At 31.1% G+C, this 18,096-nt stretch overlaps 1 protein-coding gene and 1 long non-coding RNA gene across 2 annotated transcripts in view; one reads left to right on the top strand and one right to left on the bottom strand.

Annotated features, from left to right (window-relative positions):
• LOC118190955 (uncharacterized) overlaps positions 1-10,436 on the top strand; it is a 94,784-nt gene extending 84,348 nt beyond the window's left edge. The window contains exon 3 of the long non-coding RNA XR_004758554.2: positions 9,921-10,436. This is a non-coding gene — a long non-coding RNA (uncharacterized LOC118190955). The remainder of the gene's footprint in view (positions 1-9,920) is intronic.
• Positions 1-18,096, bottom strand: part of LOC118187628 (synaptotagmin-15-like) — a 384,376-nt gene that overhangs the window by 276,134 nt on the left and 90,146 nt on the right. The window lies entirely within an intron of this gene.

The following is an 18,096-nucleotide window of genomic DNA, read 5'->3' on the forward strand; positions in this document are numbered from 1 at the left end:
AATACTGGTTAATACAAATTACATTATTATTATTATTTTATTGGCTAACAAGCAAAAATTAACAAAACATTTTGTAATATATGTGGAACAATACTTTCAAAGAAAAATCAGATTTTGTCATTTACTACAGTTTGATCTTAACAAAAAATCCGAGATGCCATATTATGCGATGCTATTTACTAAGGTGATGCAAGATATATTCAAACACAAAAAGAGAATTTCTAATAAAATGTTATAGAATTTTTTGTTGCAACACTTGTGATTCTTACGACATGAGTAATGCTTTCTTAAACTATCTTTTTTATTCAAAAAAGATACAAGTTTTTATGGCTAGCAATGTAAAATGACATAAAAATAAAAACTCAGAGAAGTCAGAGCATCAACAAACAAAAGCTGTAACGGTTTCCAGCTTTCAAAATGCAATATCTGCAAGAAAGAAAGACAAAAGCTTATCTAAAAACGAAAACTGTAAAAGTTTTGGGCTTTTAAAATGTCACAAATGCGGGCTCGTGGACACAGTTCAGTGCATAAACTGCTTAAAGGCTTTTAGCATAAATTTTTGAATATAAAAGATAAAAACAGAACGAAGATTTTAGGGCTTTAGAAATCAGCAACAAAATGCACGAATAATTCTAAGTATATCATTGCTCCTATTTTTAGTATGAGAATAAATACCACTGTGTAAAACATAAAAAATAGCTTTGTTAACTTGTATCAGGAGCAAAAATACTGATATAACTCAAAAATGTCGTTTACGTTTTGCAGATAATATTTCTGCACGTAATCCTCTTTAAGATAAACCAATTGTACATGATATTAAGAAGTAAAAATCGGATTAAATAGAGAGGCTTATTTTTATAAATGGTTTATTAGTTTTCCTTGTGCCTTCTACATAAAATAAATTCAGCTTTTCAGGTTCCTCAAAATTATCCCATGAATGTTGTCATGTTGTAAATTTACGTAAATATTTTATATGCTTTATTGCAAATCTGTATTTATTGAATAAATAAATTGAAGAAAACATTTTCAACGTGTTTATTGTTTATATTTTTGGGATTCTTACCCTGGAAGAATGGAAATGTCTGTCATTTGAGCGAAATATTTCTTGCAAGTCTATTTCACAAACATTGTGGGCCCGATAAAGCCGCTGAAAACTGGTAGTTCGGTCCGAGGTTCAAACCCCGCGAACGGGGTGGCTGCATGGGCGTTTTTTTTAGTTTCCCATGCGTAACGTGTATACGAGGTTTTCCTTAAAAAGTCCTCCATGAACGCATCCCTCTACTTAGGCAGATAGCCATAGTCTACTTTGCCATAATCTATGAGACCCAAACAAACGCAAACACTGTAATGAAATAAATAAATAGCCAGGTTTGGAATAATTGAGTTTTTTTAATTAGATAAACGCATAGAGCTCCACATTGCTTTCCTTTATGGCGTAACGGTATTATAGGAATATACGCTTTGAATTATACGACTTTACGCTTTGAATTATATGACTTTACCATTATTTCAAATATAGAATTTATGTTTCATATTTTTAATTTCTGAATTTTTTATTTTTAAAATAGTAACCCTATCATAACCACTTAGCTTAATTTTTTTTCTGATGTTAAACAAAATCTCAAGTTCATATCGCAATTTCTTTTAGTCAGAAGAATTTTATGTTTTTAAATTTTTTTTTAAATTTTCGGAGCCTTAATGATAAATGTTTCGAGGTAACAGTTTGTAATCTGAAAGCAAACATTTTATTTTATTATGTATTTGTTTTTACCGATTCTTTTATTAAACTGTATTCTGAAGTTTTAAAATTTCTTATTGTTTTATTATGTTTTCATATTTATTTGTTTATATTACATAATTTATTTTGCAGGTTTTTCAATTAATGATGTTTAAGATTAATCAATTAATGATTAGTTTTTAATTAATAATTTTCAATTAATGATTTCTCCTAGATTTTGTATTTATTTTAATTTATATAAACAATTTCGTATTCATATTATTTATGCGTGTAGATAAGCTTTGGAATATTCTGAATAATTCGACTACAATCTACGATATGATGTGTTAAAATTTACGGTACTTTAACATATTTTAGGATACTTGAGAGATAAAATCTTATAACCACAAAACGTTTTCTAAATGATATTTTAGAGAATTACATTAAAGCATCTATATACAGCTACTTGTGCAATAAAACTATAAAAGGACAATAAACAACAATAAGCAGTTTTCTTCGATTTTTATAACTACTATATCCCTTGAAGCTAAATTAAATCTTTCTCATATTTCAGGTTCTTCGTTCAGATGATCTAAATGAAGCGTTTAATGCTCTGTTACATTATTTAATGTATTATAAGGAAACTCAAATGAAATGTAAAAATCTGGAAATCTAGAAAGCTGGAATATATGTCAACAAAGTAAACGCATCCTTTAATTACATATTGTTACGAAATGTCCAGCTTCCCCGCAAAGCAGGTTTAGGGTTGACAGAGAATGAAAAGGAAGGTAGGGTTGCCATATATGGCGTGAAATCGCCCATTTTGTGACATTTGGCGACAAAATTGGCAGTATGCCAAACACTGGTAGAGAACTTTCTAGAATGTATTCTTACTGGTTTGGACAAGAATGTTCCCGAAAGCAGCCCGAAAGCTATATAAGCCTTGCCTGCATGTGGCGTAGCATTCAGTCAGTAAGTGCTTCGTCTAGCGAGTTGATCGTCAGTCTGGTGTCGAAGTTAGTCCTCGAGAGTATTATGAGTCATCGTCGAGTATATCGTAATGCGTCATCGAATGTGTTGAACACCGAGAGAGATGGACCGAGTCGAGAGCTGTAGTCTAGCGTTTTGGCGTGAAGCTGTCTTCACCGTCATAGCCTGAAGGCTAGATTTCTGATTATTTCAGCGTGCGTGTCGTAGTTTTTCGAATACTGAAAATGTGTTTCTGGAGCTATCCAGAGTTAATACCGAGTAAATAAATTGTGTTTCATACTTCATCAAGTGTGATCGTTAATCACTCCAAATCCACTTGCAAAACGCAACAATATCAACAGTTAATCTAAATCGCAAAATTTCATTTCTTCAGTTACCAGGATAGAGCATTTTATCTATTTCAAAGGAAATGAATATACAGATTTCGTGTATTTAGAAAGAGGAAGAAAACTTTTCAAAACTTTTACGTGACTTCCGAAATGCGAAATCTCATCAATTTATTAAGAGTTTTATCACTATCGCCAAAAACAAAAATATAATCAAAAAACAATTTTACAAACTTTCTCGTCAAAGCTTATACTGAGCTTAAGCAAGCCTCCGATTTTCTAACCAATCAACTACGTAAGTCCCCTGATTGTCTAAGGAATCGAATAAGTGGACGCGTGAAACTCGTTATGATACGAATTGCTCTTTATACCGTCACGTATCCAAACCAACCTCTCCTCTCATACAGAAAATAAAAGCCTAAACAATAATAACCGAGAAATAATCAGTTGCTGCACATCAACCTTCATTGGATCAAAGCCCATGCCGCTTGTACGCCAATGAGCTAGCAGACACCCAAGCTACTGAAACACAGAAGTCTCATAAATCTCTCTTCCGGGCCCTCGCTTATTTCCATATCAGATCAAGTAGGCAGCAATTCAAAAGTGAGAAATTAACTGGAATAATATTGTAACTGGCAGAAGATCTTATTAATATATTCCCACTGTTTTTAACTGTACAAAAATTATACTTCTCCTCACACCTAGTTCACTACATAAGTGGCCGTTGTCCCTACCCTGTCTACCTGCAGAAACACGCTCTTGCAGATACTAGCATCTGCGTATGTGGTAAAGGACAACCGGTCCATTCTTCAACCACCTGTTGTCTCACTACTAACTTCCATATAAAAATTCCTGACATCAATATAGATGCCTACATGCGCTATTTAATAAAAACTCCGTTTTACCAATGTCTCTGTAAAATGATGAATGCCCTCTTAAGTCTAGGAAGAAAAGCCCTGGTTAATACATAATTCAAGTATTATGATTATTATCCTAGATACTTAATTAATCTCCGTATATAATCTTTTTTTCCAATTTAATGATTTATTAGCAATGACGTTTGTCCTCTTTTGCAGTAGCATCTGTGATGTCAATATTGCAAGTCTATATAACATAAGGTTTCACATAATGCCCTTAATTTCTCCTAGGGTTTCATTCTGTAGACATGTTGTAGGATTAGAATGTAGATGCGTATGTCCTTTAAATTGTTTGAATTGTGTAGAATGTGCATTGTGCAGCATGCAAATATATCCATATGTGCATCATAATTCAAAATAGCATTTGCTCAATGTTTTATTATTTCGTAAATAATTTTAAGTCTTATTTAGTATATTTTATAAAGGTATTTATGCGCTATATCATTGCACGTATTGTGCGGTTTGAGCATTATGAATTATGCATACAGATCTTATGCCCATAAAAAAAATCAATATTATATTTATGCATTGCGTACTTTATTTGGATTAACCTCTCATTTAGCATTTTTTTTCCATTTATGCGTTTTAAAACTACATGTTGTATTCTCACACTGTGTATTTTATTTAGTTCAGTGTCTGTTTCAGTATATTCCGCAAGAAAATTTTTCGTGCATCATAATGAATAGCCATGTGTATTTTATTTAATTCAGTATTTTTTAAGGAAATTTATATATATGTTAGCTTTGTGCTTTATTAAGTGCATGCATTATGTGGTGTGTGTTTTCCGTAGTACGCACTCAGTTCTTATGCTCATCGTAATTTAACATTGTATTTAAGCATTGTGTATTTTACTTTGTTAAATATCATTTATTTTATACAAGTAATTAAGCGTTTTCACAACTGTATTTATTACGTATCATATGTAGTCTGTAGAATGCAACTCCTATGCACATAACTTAATATTATGTTTATGCATAGTATATTCTACTTAGTTTAGTAGCTTATTTAGCGTAATTCCTACACGTAAATATATTTTATATATTTATGTAATATATTATATGTGATTTACGTAGTATGCATATATATTTTTACATGCATCCTAATTTAAGTATCAATACATTGTGTATTTCCCTTAACTTTATGTCATATTTTGTGTACTTGATATTTAATTGTTATTAAGAACTGTATGTATCATGTGGCATGCGCGTTGTGTAGTAGTAGACAATACTTACGTGCAACATATTTTAATAACGCATTTGTGTATGCATGTTCATTGTCTTATTTAGCATACTTTACGAAATTATAGTTATAATTTCTTAAGCATTATGTTCAATATGTAATGTGCACATAAACATTTTTATGTGCACATTACATATTGAACATAATGTTTAAGTGTAGTAATAAATAAATAAAGTGTCATAATAAATGTTAAAATGTTTATGTGTACTACACATAAATATTTTTATATGCGTCATAATTTAATATTGTATCTATTGTGTAATTTATTTAATTTAATGTTATTTTAATGTACTTTATATATAGATATTTACGAGCTTTATAATTGTAAGTGTTGTTAGTATGTGCAGTGTGTAGCACTCATAAATATTTTTACTACATCGTCATTTGTTCTTTATAACATAACTAAAACTTTTCGCAACAATGAGCGCTAAAGTCAACAACAACAACACCCCCCCCAAAAAAAAACTAATGAACATAATCAAAAACTTCTTTGCATACAGTGCTTGGGGCTAAACATTGTTAAACATTGTTAAGCATTAATAAACATTATTCAGCGGAGTAAATCCTAGCTACACATTTTTTTTTCTTCACCTTTTCTAGAATAAGATTCTTTCATTTAAATTTAATTAATTTCGCAAAATCTTTACTTTTAGATATTTTTCGGAAGTTAAAAGTTTAGTCCAATATTCTCTGCAGTTAAAATTGAATACTTTCATTGTAATCACGATATTGTAATAGTTCTTTTCTCTAAACTTAATATTATATCTTTATTCTTCAATTATAATAAAAATCAATCACGAGTAGTCACATCTTATCTATCAATTTGTTCATAAAGTTTCTAAGGAATCTCAGCGATTGTCTCAGGTTAATTTCTGGTTCACCAGCCTCGAATACATTTTTAAAACACTGAATATATTATGTTATCTTACACATAAATTTTAACTGTAGAATCAAAGGCGAACTTAAGCCAAGTTCCTTAGCTACTATTAATTATTCGGAAAAGCATTCCACTTATTAATCATTATCTTAATTTATGTAAAATTATCTTTTTAATTCTGACACATAGGCAATAAATCTTGTTTTAATGGAGATTAAAAGAATTCCATGCAAGGAAATATTACATTAATAGAGAAAATTTATGCAGTGAGCGGTGAGCAGTTTGTAAGCCTCATTTTTATGGCATTTTGTTTCAGCATCTCTGCTACTAGTAATTCTAAAATAAACAAAGTCATCCAATTTGAGATGTCAGTTAAATTTTTAATTCAGTACTTTAATCCTGTTACCTTGAAAACCTTTGGTAAGTTAATATAAAATCAATATTTCTATTAAAAGGTTTTAATTCTTCTCAAATAAAGTAACTTAAGTCATATGCATTTTAAATCACATACCAGTAGTCTTGTTGCATCAATTGTATTTTATATTTTATGTGCCTTAGACAGAAAATGATTCGAAATTCGAATATGAAGTGAAATATTGCACATTCTCTTCACTGTAATTTATTTCGCAACTTCTAATAATACATATGAATGGAAAAGCAGAACCCGAAATAATTCTAGAATAGTTTTCGATTTAAATAAAGGCCACACTGATTTGATATATCATTTATAATACTTCTGATATCATAATCTCTGCTTATATATATTACACAAATAAAACTCAAACTTTTAAAATTAAATTTTTTACTGACTACAGTAACGATCAATAGAATTATAAAAGGGAAAATAAGCGCTCTACGATATTTGAATGTCAGTAACTGAAAACATTTAAAATGAAACAAGATCATGTTTACATTGGATTTCTTATTTTCAAAGCAATTAAATAAACGTGCAGAAATTATGAATTCTAAGCCGCTTAAGTCAAGTCTTTGCAATATATCTCAAAATAGTACAGCCTCCTGAATTTATAGAAGCTTACTTTGTTCTTATTACACATTAAATGTGATACATGCTCCCTGAAGTTCGAAATCGAGACTATATATTGTGGTTATAATGCAACCAGCCCAAATACGAGTATAATGAAAACGGGAAAGCAAGATGTATGATTCTCTGTTAAATAAAGCATTTACCAGCTGTCGGAGAAATCACGACTTCAAATCCTCCTCTACGGAAAATATTGCTGCGTTCTACAGGTTCGTGTATTTAAAGTGATTGATGCCAACACTTGATGAAGAACCCAAACACAATGTATTCGTCAGTACTACACAGGAGGATTCCAAAGTCACGTTTACAGACGTGGAAAATATACGATAAACATGCTGAAGTAATCAGCAACACAGACTTCAGGCTATAACGGTAAAGACAGCTTCATGGCAAAACACTGAAGTACAGCTCCCGACTCGGTTCGGTCGCTCCCAAGCTAATCTCTGAACTCAGAACATTACTACTGAACTCAACATGCTCTAGATACTCTGCACGATGCACTGCTACTCCGCACAATACACTGCTGCTTGTACGGCAGGGTATTTATAGCTTTTGACCTGCCTTCGAGAACATTCTCGGAAAACCGGCAAGAATTCATTCTAGAAATGTTCTCGCTCAATCTATGTCACATCGCCAAACGGGCGATTTCGCACCAAACCCGGCGATCCTGCCTTTCCTTGTCATTTTCTGACAATCCTAAACCCGCTTTGCGGGAAAGCTATCTTACCGCAGCTGGGCATTACGCAACGATATTATAAGTTTTCAGTTAGATAATGCACAAATTAGTGTTATTTCATTTAAATTTGATTTTGAGGGAATACAAGTACAGCAATCATAGGCCTTTGATGTTATTGTCATGCAAAGAGTGTAAGAGCTGCAGTCCTATAGTAGACCTTTTAATTTTCTATTTTAAATTATAAAACTTCAATCAAAGCACCAAATACCGGATTTTAATTCGATAAAAGTCTCGAACATATACGAACATAACCTTTAATAGCATTTTAGGAACATTACAGAACTTTTCGATAGGAATATGATAAGATAAACATTTTAAAAAACACTCAGTATTCCCATACGTCAATAAAAGAAATGCCAGTTAAGAAATAATCGCCTTGTAGTAATTTGTGATTACTCTTTCAGAAAACACTGATACTTCCTTTCCAGTTTCACCCAAATGAAAAATACCTATAGATTAAAACGAAGCTGAAATGAATTACGAAATTTCTAAAGATTCAATTACCTTCTAACTTAGAAGTCCTTTATTTCAACTAGTGATTGCTTCTTTCTTTTTGTTCAAGTAATTCAAGTACAGCATAAAATGTAATTATTCTAGCGAAAACTTTTATTCAATTCCTCTTGTAAATTTAAATTATGAACTCCCAGTTAATATCAGATGGTAAGTGTAAGAGCTGGAGAGATTTCACTTAAAAGTTCAGTCAGGTAAACTGAATTGTTCTTTTGCTGTGTAATTTCAGACTTCAGCTACGATGCATATGATCATTATTAAAGGGAAGATGATATGATATGCATGATTTCAATCTTGGTGACTTAACGTCGAAGCTCGAAGTTTGCATGGTAATTAAAAAAGAATTATTCCTAAAAATTTTGTATTTTTAGGAAGAAATAATCATACCATTATTATAAAATGACAAAAGTAAATGAACTCAGTATTATGCTATCTCTATTACGTTAAAATTTCCAAAATTTACTATTTTTCTGAAGAATTCCGAAAGGTAATGTAAGTGTTACGAATATTTTTGCTTCATGAAATATTTCCTGTACAAGAGGCAATTTTTTTCTATTAATGAAAGAAACTTCAAGAGGTTTTCATTTTTACGAAGAAAGGATAGCAGCGAAAGTAAGATTCTGTAGTTCATTTATGTCGAAAAGAAACCTATATCTTTTCGTTGCCGAAAAGTATGATTTACGATACGGGGACGATGTTAGGACAGTTTTTGCAAGATATTTGCAAGACCTACCAAGAATTATACAACAGAAAAAATATGCTACTTTAACAGTCAAGAATACTTTAATACTCAACATACAGAGCAAATAAATAACAAATTTGGACTTTTGCTATCTGGCCAGGCAGGCAACAAAACTCTAAACCAAGTGACTTCATGGCCGCCGCAGACGATAATAACTAATCCTTGTCGTCCTTTTCTATGCCGCATGGCTTGTATAGTCATTATCGCATCCCTGATAATTCAACTCACCATTGTTGGTGCCACCTTTTTTAAATCGTTTAATATACTTCCTCCATCTTGAATTTTGATGAATGAGTGCTACACATACATAATTTATATATATATGGGCTGTGTATTTATTGTACCACTATTTATTTTAATGTCGTATTAGATTTTAAAGAAAATTTAAATTTCAGTGACTTTATAATGCATTAAAGGAATTAACATAGGAATACATTTTTAAACCTAATTTTATAGTGCATCTTTTGTAATCGTAACTATGTCCACGAGCTGTTTTTTGAAATCCTTAAAGTATGGATTAATCCTGATGTATGAATTATGATTATTATTTCTATTATGATTATCAAATTTTAACTTTATGTCTTTAGAGCGTTTTGGTGTCTTCCGCTCCAAAACGATACAAAACACTTACTAGAATTGTCCTGCCTGCGATCAAAAATCCTGATCTTTTGATTGCTATTCAGTAACAACCTGAGAAAGCAGAGTAGGGAAAGAAAAAATTCCTTATATGCCCACCTTTTAAAATATATTATGAAAAAAGAAGTGTCGATCCAGTCCGCTAGACGCTAAACTCATAAATAATTACCCATGATTTCTATTTCCAGGTGTTGAATGTGTTGGCTGTATGAAGAACTTCGAGATGTTTTCCTCCTGTGCACTACAAACCCTGGTCAGATTCCATTGGAAAGTTCTATACAGATTTGTCTTTCATCATTTCCAGCTTTAGACTAAAAAAGAGTAATAAGCCTCCAGATTTAGTACAATATGTATCCGTTAAATACATTTTTCAGACCAGAAATCCTGTATTCTTCTTTATGGTGCTACTTGAAGTCACGGGTATGAAGATATCATCCTATGATACTCGCAATATGAAAAATGCTAAATATCAATAATTCTAATATGAATTATGCTACTGTTGTTCCAGGTTCTTTTGCAGTAAGTGCTCAATAAAGGCGGCTGCCTCATTTAGCGTTTATTATGAGGTTTTTTGTGGGCGAAATGCCGCCAACTTTCACAAAAAATTGCGCATATTACATTTTAAGAAACCCGTTTCCTCTTAAAATACTGATATTCATTTAGAAACTTTGCTTCAATTTTATTGGTCACTAATCCGAGCAGGAGATAAATAACTGTTTACTCAACACTCATCTTGTTTTCTTTTGCGCAGTGTACAATACGTATAAAAATAGATATTTTGCTTACAATTCGTAAAATCTTACATAACAGTGTCGTTCATAGCCGTGGCTTTAAAAATAGGTAGGTGTAAAAAGGTAGGCGCAGGTAAAGGGTAAATAAACGTCGGAAATATATCTGTATTTGAACAAATTACGTCAGACGATCTCTCTGATAACGAACAGCTGTTGCCATTCATTGAGAACGGATAACCGTAGTTGCAAACACTAGGTTATGTTTTCGAATTCTACCACGGTTCTGATTGTGGTAGACTTCCTTTTACAAGAATATATTTTTTTTTATTATTATTTTATATTATATGATAAATTAAAATTTATTTATCTTCTATTAGTAAATTTTTCATATACGTACTATTTATCAAAAAAGTTAGCACTATTCTAAACTTCAGCTTTTAAGAAAATGAATCAATACACACGACAGGCATTTTTTTTAGGTGGTGTACTTAATTATGGCAAAGCACACTAGGGCTATCTTCCTAAGAGGAGGGATGCCTTTCGTGGAGGACTTTCTAAGGGAAACTGGCTCGTATACACGTTACACATGGGGAAAAACACCAAAACGCCCATGCAGCCAGCCCGTTCGCGGGATTCGAACCTCGGACCGAACTACCAGTGTTCAGCGTCTTTACCGCTCGGCCGCTGGTGGGCTCATTTTGTTTAGGAAGAGACTAAAGTGCTATTAAATATCTGGCAGGAAAGAAAAGTAATACGGCCATAGAAAACAGTCTAGCATATTAGAGATTTGTTAGCCATTAAATCAATATAAAACATATTTGCTATTGGCAACTGATAAAATTGAATTTTACCGTTAAATAAAATTAAAACTCAAATAAAAGACGAATTCCGATATAAAAATTCCTTTTATAAATAATTTTAAAGAATGCACGCAATAATTTTAAAGAATGGAAGCACCATGTTTACAGTAACATTAAAAGGTATTTCAATAAATTTCAATTCTATTTAATAGCAGCACCAATTTTAATCAATGTGAACTTGGTAAAAAGATTAAAGAACTTTAAAACCAGTTATCATCACCAGTATAGACAAAGCTAGCTGATAGCAAAAAATGCTACCAAGAAATTATTAACAATCAACTGAATTTTAGAATTACCTACAAAATCTCTATTAATCACAATAATAATAAAATTATATTATTATTGTAATTAGAGGCGCACTAATTAATAAATTTAACGCATATGACAAAAGCACCTAAAATTATCAGCAAGCCTCAATATAATAAATTCTCCAGCCCACCAGCGGCCGAGCAGTAAAGACGCTGAACACTGGTAGTTCGGTCCAAGGTTCGAATCCCGCGAAGGGGCTGGCTGCATGGGTGCTTTAGTGGTTTTCCCCATGTGTAACGTGTATACGAGCCAGTTTCCCTTAGAAAGTCCTCCGCGAAGGCATCTCTCCCTTTAGGCAGATAGCCCTCGTGTGCTTTGCCATAATTGAATAATCCAATCCAATAAATTCTCCAGTTTATCAATTACCAAATTTCACAGGAATCCAACAAAATTCAGGTTTATAGCTAATAGAATGAATGACTACGATGAAGGATTACATATTAATTTCATTAAAATACTTAACAAAGTGTGTGCAAAGTTCCAGAAGTATACTACTATCCTATTATATAATAATTGGTTTATCACCAATAACTAGAAAGATATTAAAACCATTACCAAAAATCAGGTCTATAATATGAACTTTATGATTTTGAAAACCTATATGCCACCTTGCCGCTTAAACAGATTTGTAACAATTTTACAACGTTATTCCCAACATTAGAGATTTAACTGATTTCTAGAAATGGGATACTTATTTTAAATGCACACTTTATCATAACTTTATTAAGTATCAAGATAAAGTATATCTACAGATAAATGATATTACTATACGTATCAATTGTTCTGATGCTATTTATAAACTTTTCCTTAAAAAATTTAATTTTATCAACAGCTACGAAAATTATAGTCTTCTCAAAATTTACCTTCAGATATATAGACGACACCTCTGCCATAAATAATTATAACGAAATTGAAAAACAAAACATCTAACCCGACAAAACTAGCCATTTAAATTTGACAAAACTAGCTCCAGTGATACAAAAGCAAGTTTTTTAGACCTACAAATTTACAACTTCAACAAAATTAAATTATTTGAGAAAAATGAGATCCTTCAATTTCAGTACAAATAAGCTTATTAACTGCGAATCAAATATCAGCAGAAAATTTATAGCAAACTATTATTAATCAAACGAAAATAATTAAAACACATGTAGTCAGAATTAAGATTTTTCAAAAGAACTTAAATTATTAATCAAAATACTGGAACAATAACCAAATTCCACAGAATTAAAAAAAATGCTTTCTAAACTGAAATTTCCAGCATTTGTTTTTCAACTCTAAATTGCTGCTTATCTTGATGGACTACATCTAAATCATTACCCAGGTATATTGTGTATGTATTAGCGCAGTTCAATTAGATATTCTTATTAAAATCATTGCAACTGCTTATATTTTTTCAGAAGACTTAATCATCTGCATGTATTAATTATAAATTAGGCACACATCCGCTTTCCAGTCTCAAGACAGCCCGCTTGAGTGAAATCTGTATTCTGTAATAAATTACGTCTTATTTTGTTTTCCTGCATTTTATTCTTTTAGATCTTGATACTGATGGTTTGCTACGAAACACATGTTAATTCAGCCTATTGCTTCGATTCCAGAGTTATTTAATATATGCAGTGTTTCTACATTGTGTTTTACAAATTAGTATATTTATTTTTAATCTTCGACACAATAGCTGTTTTCTTATTTAGAATAGTTTATTACTGGATCCATTTTGATTCATTATATTATGTTTATTATTTTACATGATGTTTGTATTTGGTTCACATGGAAAATGTGTTAATCAAACCTAATGACCTAACGATTCTACCAACCTACAAACGCATTGCTTAAATTTATTGAAGAGTGGGTAAGTAATGTAAAGTAATCAGATTTTTTTGCAGCCAGTAAGGAAAAAGACAGTTTCCGATGGCTTTTTAAAAAGAGAAGAAAAAATTGTTTTGAAGCACATGTTCTCAGTTTTTCAAACAATAAACAGTCTTAACTGCGATTTTTTTCAATTCCGTAGATGTTACAGAGAAACTATTCCAAATGTTTTTAAATGACTTCTATCGTCTGTTAAGTTCGTCGCCCTAGAGAACATTAATCGGTGATGTTAATACCAGTGTTTGAGTTATTATAAATACTGTCTTTTAGATATTCTAACAAAAAACGTTTCTTCGCATTTATCGTTTTATGTTGCTGCAATCGTTCTCAGTTATTAATATATTCATTACGAAAAAAGTATTTCTCCATTCGCTCAAATTCAGTGTCAGATAATTATTTATCCTTTCGAGTATTTTATATTTTCCTAAGTTACAAAGTTCTAAGTAATTTCTTATCAGGTGATTATCCTTCGTCAAAGTATTTTATATCGTGAGTTATGCTTTCATTTGCTTGTTTAATTCTAAAATATTTTTAAAAGGTAGTTGACATATTTAAAATGCGTCACATGATTTAATTTAACTATATAGCTATTAAGTACAAAGCATAGCTGGGAAAGGTATTCAGAATGTTTTTCTAAACTAGTCTTGATAATTCGATAGCCCTCAGATACAAACGTAGAAAGCACCGTTATCTGATTACTGAAATATATTTTTATCCCGCAGAATCTTCATCATGACGGTATGGAGAGAGTGCCACTAGCAAAGTTCATGTTATCTACATTTATAAAATCTAGGAGTATTTAGAGAATGCAGAGAATTATCAGGGACATAACCGGATGCGAAATATAGCATTGGAATGCTAAAATAGTCACTTTAAATGATGGCAATCTTGTCAGTAATGTGGAAAGTCGTAGACGAATGCAAAATTACTGAAAACGTAAATGTTAACAAAAAGCAAAATTGAGAGCGCACTTTTAAAAATCAGTTTGCAAAACGCTTTTTCCACCTTTCACAACAAATACTGAGCAACATTTCATTATACTTCGAGTTTTAGTTTTCCGTGTAAGGTAGAGTAATGACTTTTGCATTTCTGATAATGCTTCATTTCTCTAGCACACAGTGGCCAGCCTGAATTTCTTCCCAGTGACGAAGTTCTAAATAATACAAAGAATTTTCGAATGACATTTTGAATATTTTAATTATAGTTTTGAAATTATTCTTCCTTAAGAAGATATCTCACTTATATCAAATTACTTGACTATTCGTAGATTATTTTTAACTCGTTTTATTCCTTCTGACAAAGAAGCTCCTTTTAGAAAATAAAAGAATTTCTGAACGACATTTTGAACATTTTAATGATATGTATTTTTGAAATTATTCTTTTTTAAGTGCATATCACAATTTTATCAAATTGTTTTCATTTTTAAAGGGGATGAATGCATTTAACTCAAGAGCTTGAATTAAATAAGGTTTCTTTACAATATTTGCATAGATATTCAAATTCAGTAACGCTTTGTAATTTATATTCACGTTTTTATGAAACAAGTTTAACTTGTCTTAGAATTTTCATATTCGCTTTTAAAATTTACATGATATAGCATTCTTGCTAAACGCAAAACGAATTAGAAAATATTTTACGATCTCTTCTCTATATTTTACTTTTGCAAATAATAATAATAATAATAATAATAATAATAATAATAATAAAACTTAGTAAATTGGATTAACTTATTTTTTTAGAAACTCAGAAAACGCTAGTCGAATGTGACAATGAATGAATATTTTCATATGAAAAGGATTTCGATAATTAAATTTTTAGTATATCTCAAAATGCGCAGTCAGCTGTATTTTCCATTTCAAGTAACTTGACGAGGTTAACGTTGGGAAACGGAAATGGTAAGTGGATTAGAATGATACGATTACATTTTCTTGGAATAGACAGTAAATAGAAAAGAAGATTTTCTCCGATCATTCCCATGGCATTACATTTCGCTAGCTAATACAAATTTAGCTCCTTTGGAACTGGAACACACTGTGGTTTGATTCACGATTCCTAACGATTAAAAGGAATGATAAATGCTGTGGGAATAATTTATTAACTGCGGCTGCTATTTCGAAGCGATCGCAAAATATAGATAAACGAGTTAAGGTTGTTTTTTGAGGGAAAAAATGTATTTATTTTATTGCATATACTTAAACTAAAATTGCATATACTATAAACTGTGAAACATTATGTGTTATTCTCCTCATAAAACTATTCTAATCAGATTTACGTTTTATTTTAAAATATAAAATCTATAAGAAATTGAAAACAATTTTCCTCCTCCTTTTTGATTTTTTGAACTCAAGACGTCTTACGATAGCTTGGCCAACTAGCGGTGAATTGGGAAGTTCGGAAAGCGAGGAACCTCTTACAATATTTTGCATAAAATATCAGGATGGCATGCCATGGAGATGTACAACAGATGGGTAGAACACGTATCACGGTTATAATTAACATAATCATATTTATAACTTTGAAATATCTTGCAAAATTTGCAACAGATGCCTAGTTTTTAATAGTCTCAAGCTTGCCGCTAGTTGCTCAAGTTTTTAATCACCCCTCTGTCAAAAAGAACGAAAATCTATGCAAATTTTAAAATTTTTACTTTAAGCATATTTCATTTTAAACAGTACACAGCATGTTATTCTCCGAAAACCTTTTAAAAGCATTTACGCTCTTATTCACGTGTGTTAAATATAACTTAAAGAAAAAAATTCGCATTATTACTGATTAGCTGTGCTAATTCATTTATTATCATAGATTACCGGGACCTCGGTGTAATTAATTTATATGCAACTGACATTAGAAAACGGCCATAAATAGTTCAGTTTTTTACTCTAGAGAACGTAAAGTCTTATCTCACCCAATATTAGATATCTCGCATCCCGTTATGTCATTCTAGATAAAAGACTTATCCACTAACCGGAGATAATAAGATTATTATTATCCTTGTTGTGATGCATACAGATGCGGATGCAGTGTAAAATAATTTCGAAAGCAGAAACCTTTTACGAACAACAAAAACTATACTAGAAGTGATTTTGATTGTGTGGGCCATTCTTTCCTTTGTTAATAAAAATCTTAATATGGTTGACACAAATAAACCAAAGATTGTTAGTCACTAAAAATTGTACCAATAACATCGTATAACAAATCCACGTTAGATTTTTCTCTTTTTACAGGGAATCATAATTGACATAAAGTATTCTGTTAATTATGCCTGAGCACAGGTATTCTATTTCTGCTATCTTATATTTCGTTACAATTTTTTTGCAATGAAATAAAGTCATTATTAGTTGTTCTTAAAAATGCAGATAACAATTACCTCTAACAATACATAAAGACAACAAAGTTGTGCATATTAAATAAATCGTACACTTTTCTTACAGAATATTTATCACACAATTCTAAACCAAAAAGAGGTGTAAAGAAATGAGACAAATATTTCTCAGATTAAAAGGGAGCGACGAAGTGTTAAGAATGTTTTAAATAAATCAAACAGGCTAATCGTAAATTCAAAACGAATTGTTTAAAGGGTCTGAATTTTATGTTCAGCAACTGATTTTCTTTATTTTTGAAACTAGGATTATGGCTTTTCACCTTGGCAACAGCTTTTAAAAAAATCCGAAACCGGCATGGGAAATTACAGTTGGCACTGTTTAGTATCTGAGATATAAAAAAGCTTACGTAAAGTTCGATAAATATACGCAGTCGATGTAGAGGTTTGAGAACTGTCAGTGTGAAGTCTTAATCTCTCATTCCCTCACGCATGATTATGCTGACAGGCAGATCATTTAACAATCGATAAAATCGAAGCTGTCTAAAAATATTTTGCAATGATTCGAGAAGATTCTTTAAAAGTAAACTAAACTCAAACAGAAACTTTTATTTTGAAACTGCAATTTGATGCAACAGCATTTTAGAGATTACTAAAAATAAAATCGATAGTTTTCGAAACGGTCTGCTCCGTTAGTAACTATCAAATTGCATTTGCATGTTCGAAGATTAAAGAGCATCGTGTTCTTGAAAGGTTTAGCAAATATTCATTTTCTACGGACCATTTCATTAAGAACAAAACATTTTAAAGTATAGAAATTTTTAATCTCAGCAATTTCCTTTGTACTACATATGGCTCGCTGCCTATTATGATAAAAGCATGCGAAACATAATCTTTTTTGGAAAATTTCAAAAGGCAGTACCTATTTCTAAGAGAACATCTCGAATCATTGCAAAATATTTTTACAGTTAAAAATAGTTTAAAAAAAGAGAACGAAGAATGGTCCGTAGAAAATGAATATTTGCTAAACCTTTCAAGAACACGATGCTCTTTAATCTTCGAACATGCAAATGCAATTTGATAGTTACTAACGGAGCAGACCGTTTCGAAAACTATCAATTTTATTTTTAGTAATCTCTAAAATGCTGTTGCATCAAATTGCAGTTTCAAAATAAAAGTTTCTGTTTGAGTTTAGTTTACTTTTAAAGAATCTTCTCGAATCATTGCAAAATATTTTTACAGTTAAAAATAGTTTAAAAAAAGAGAACAGAATTCA

Source organism: Stegodyphus dumicola, chromosome 8 (assembly GCF_044657685.1).
Source record: "Stegodyphus dumicola isolate Sdum_Otavi_A_Nest chromosome 8, ASM4465768v1".
In the NCBI taxonomy this organism is placed as follows: Eukaryota; Metazoa; Arthropoda; class Arachnida; order Araneae; family Eresidae; genus Stegodyphus; species Stegodyphus dumicola.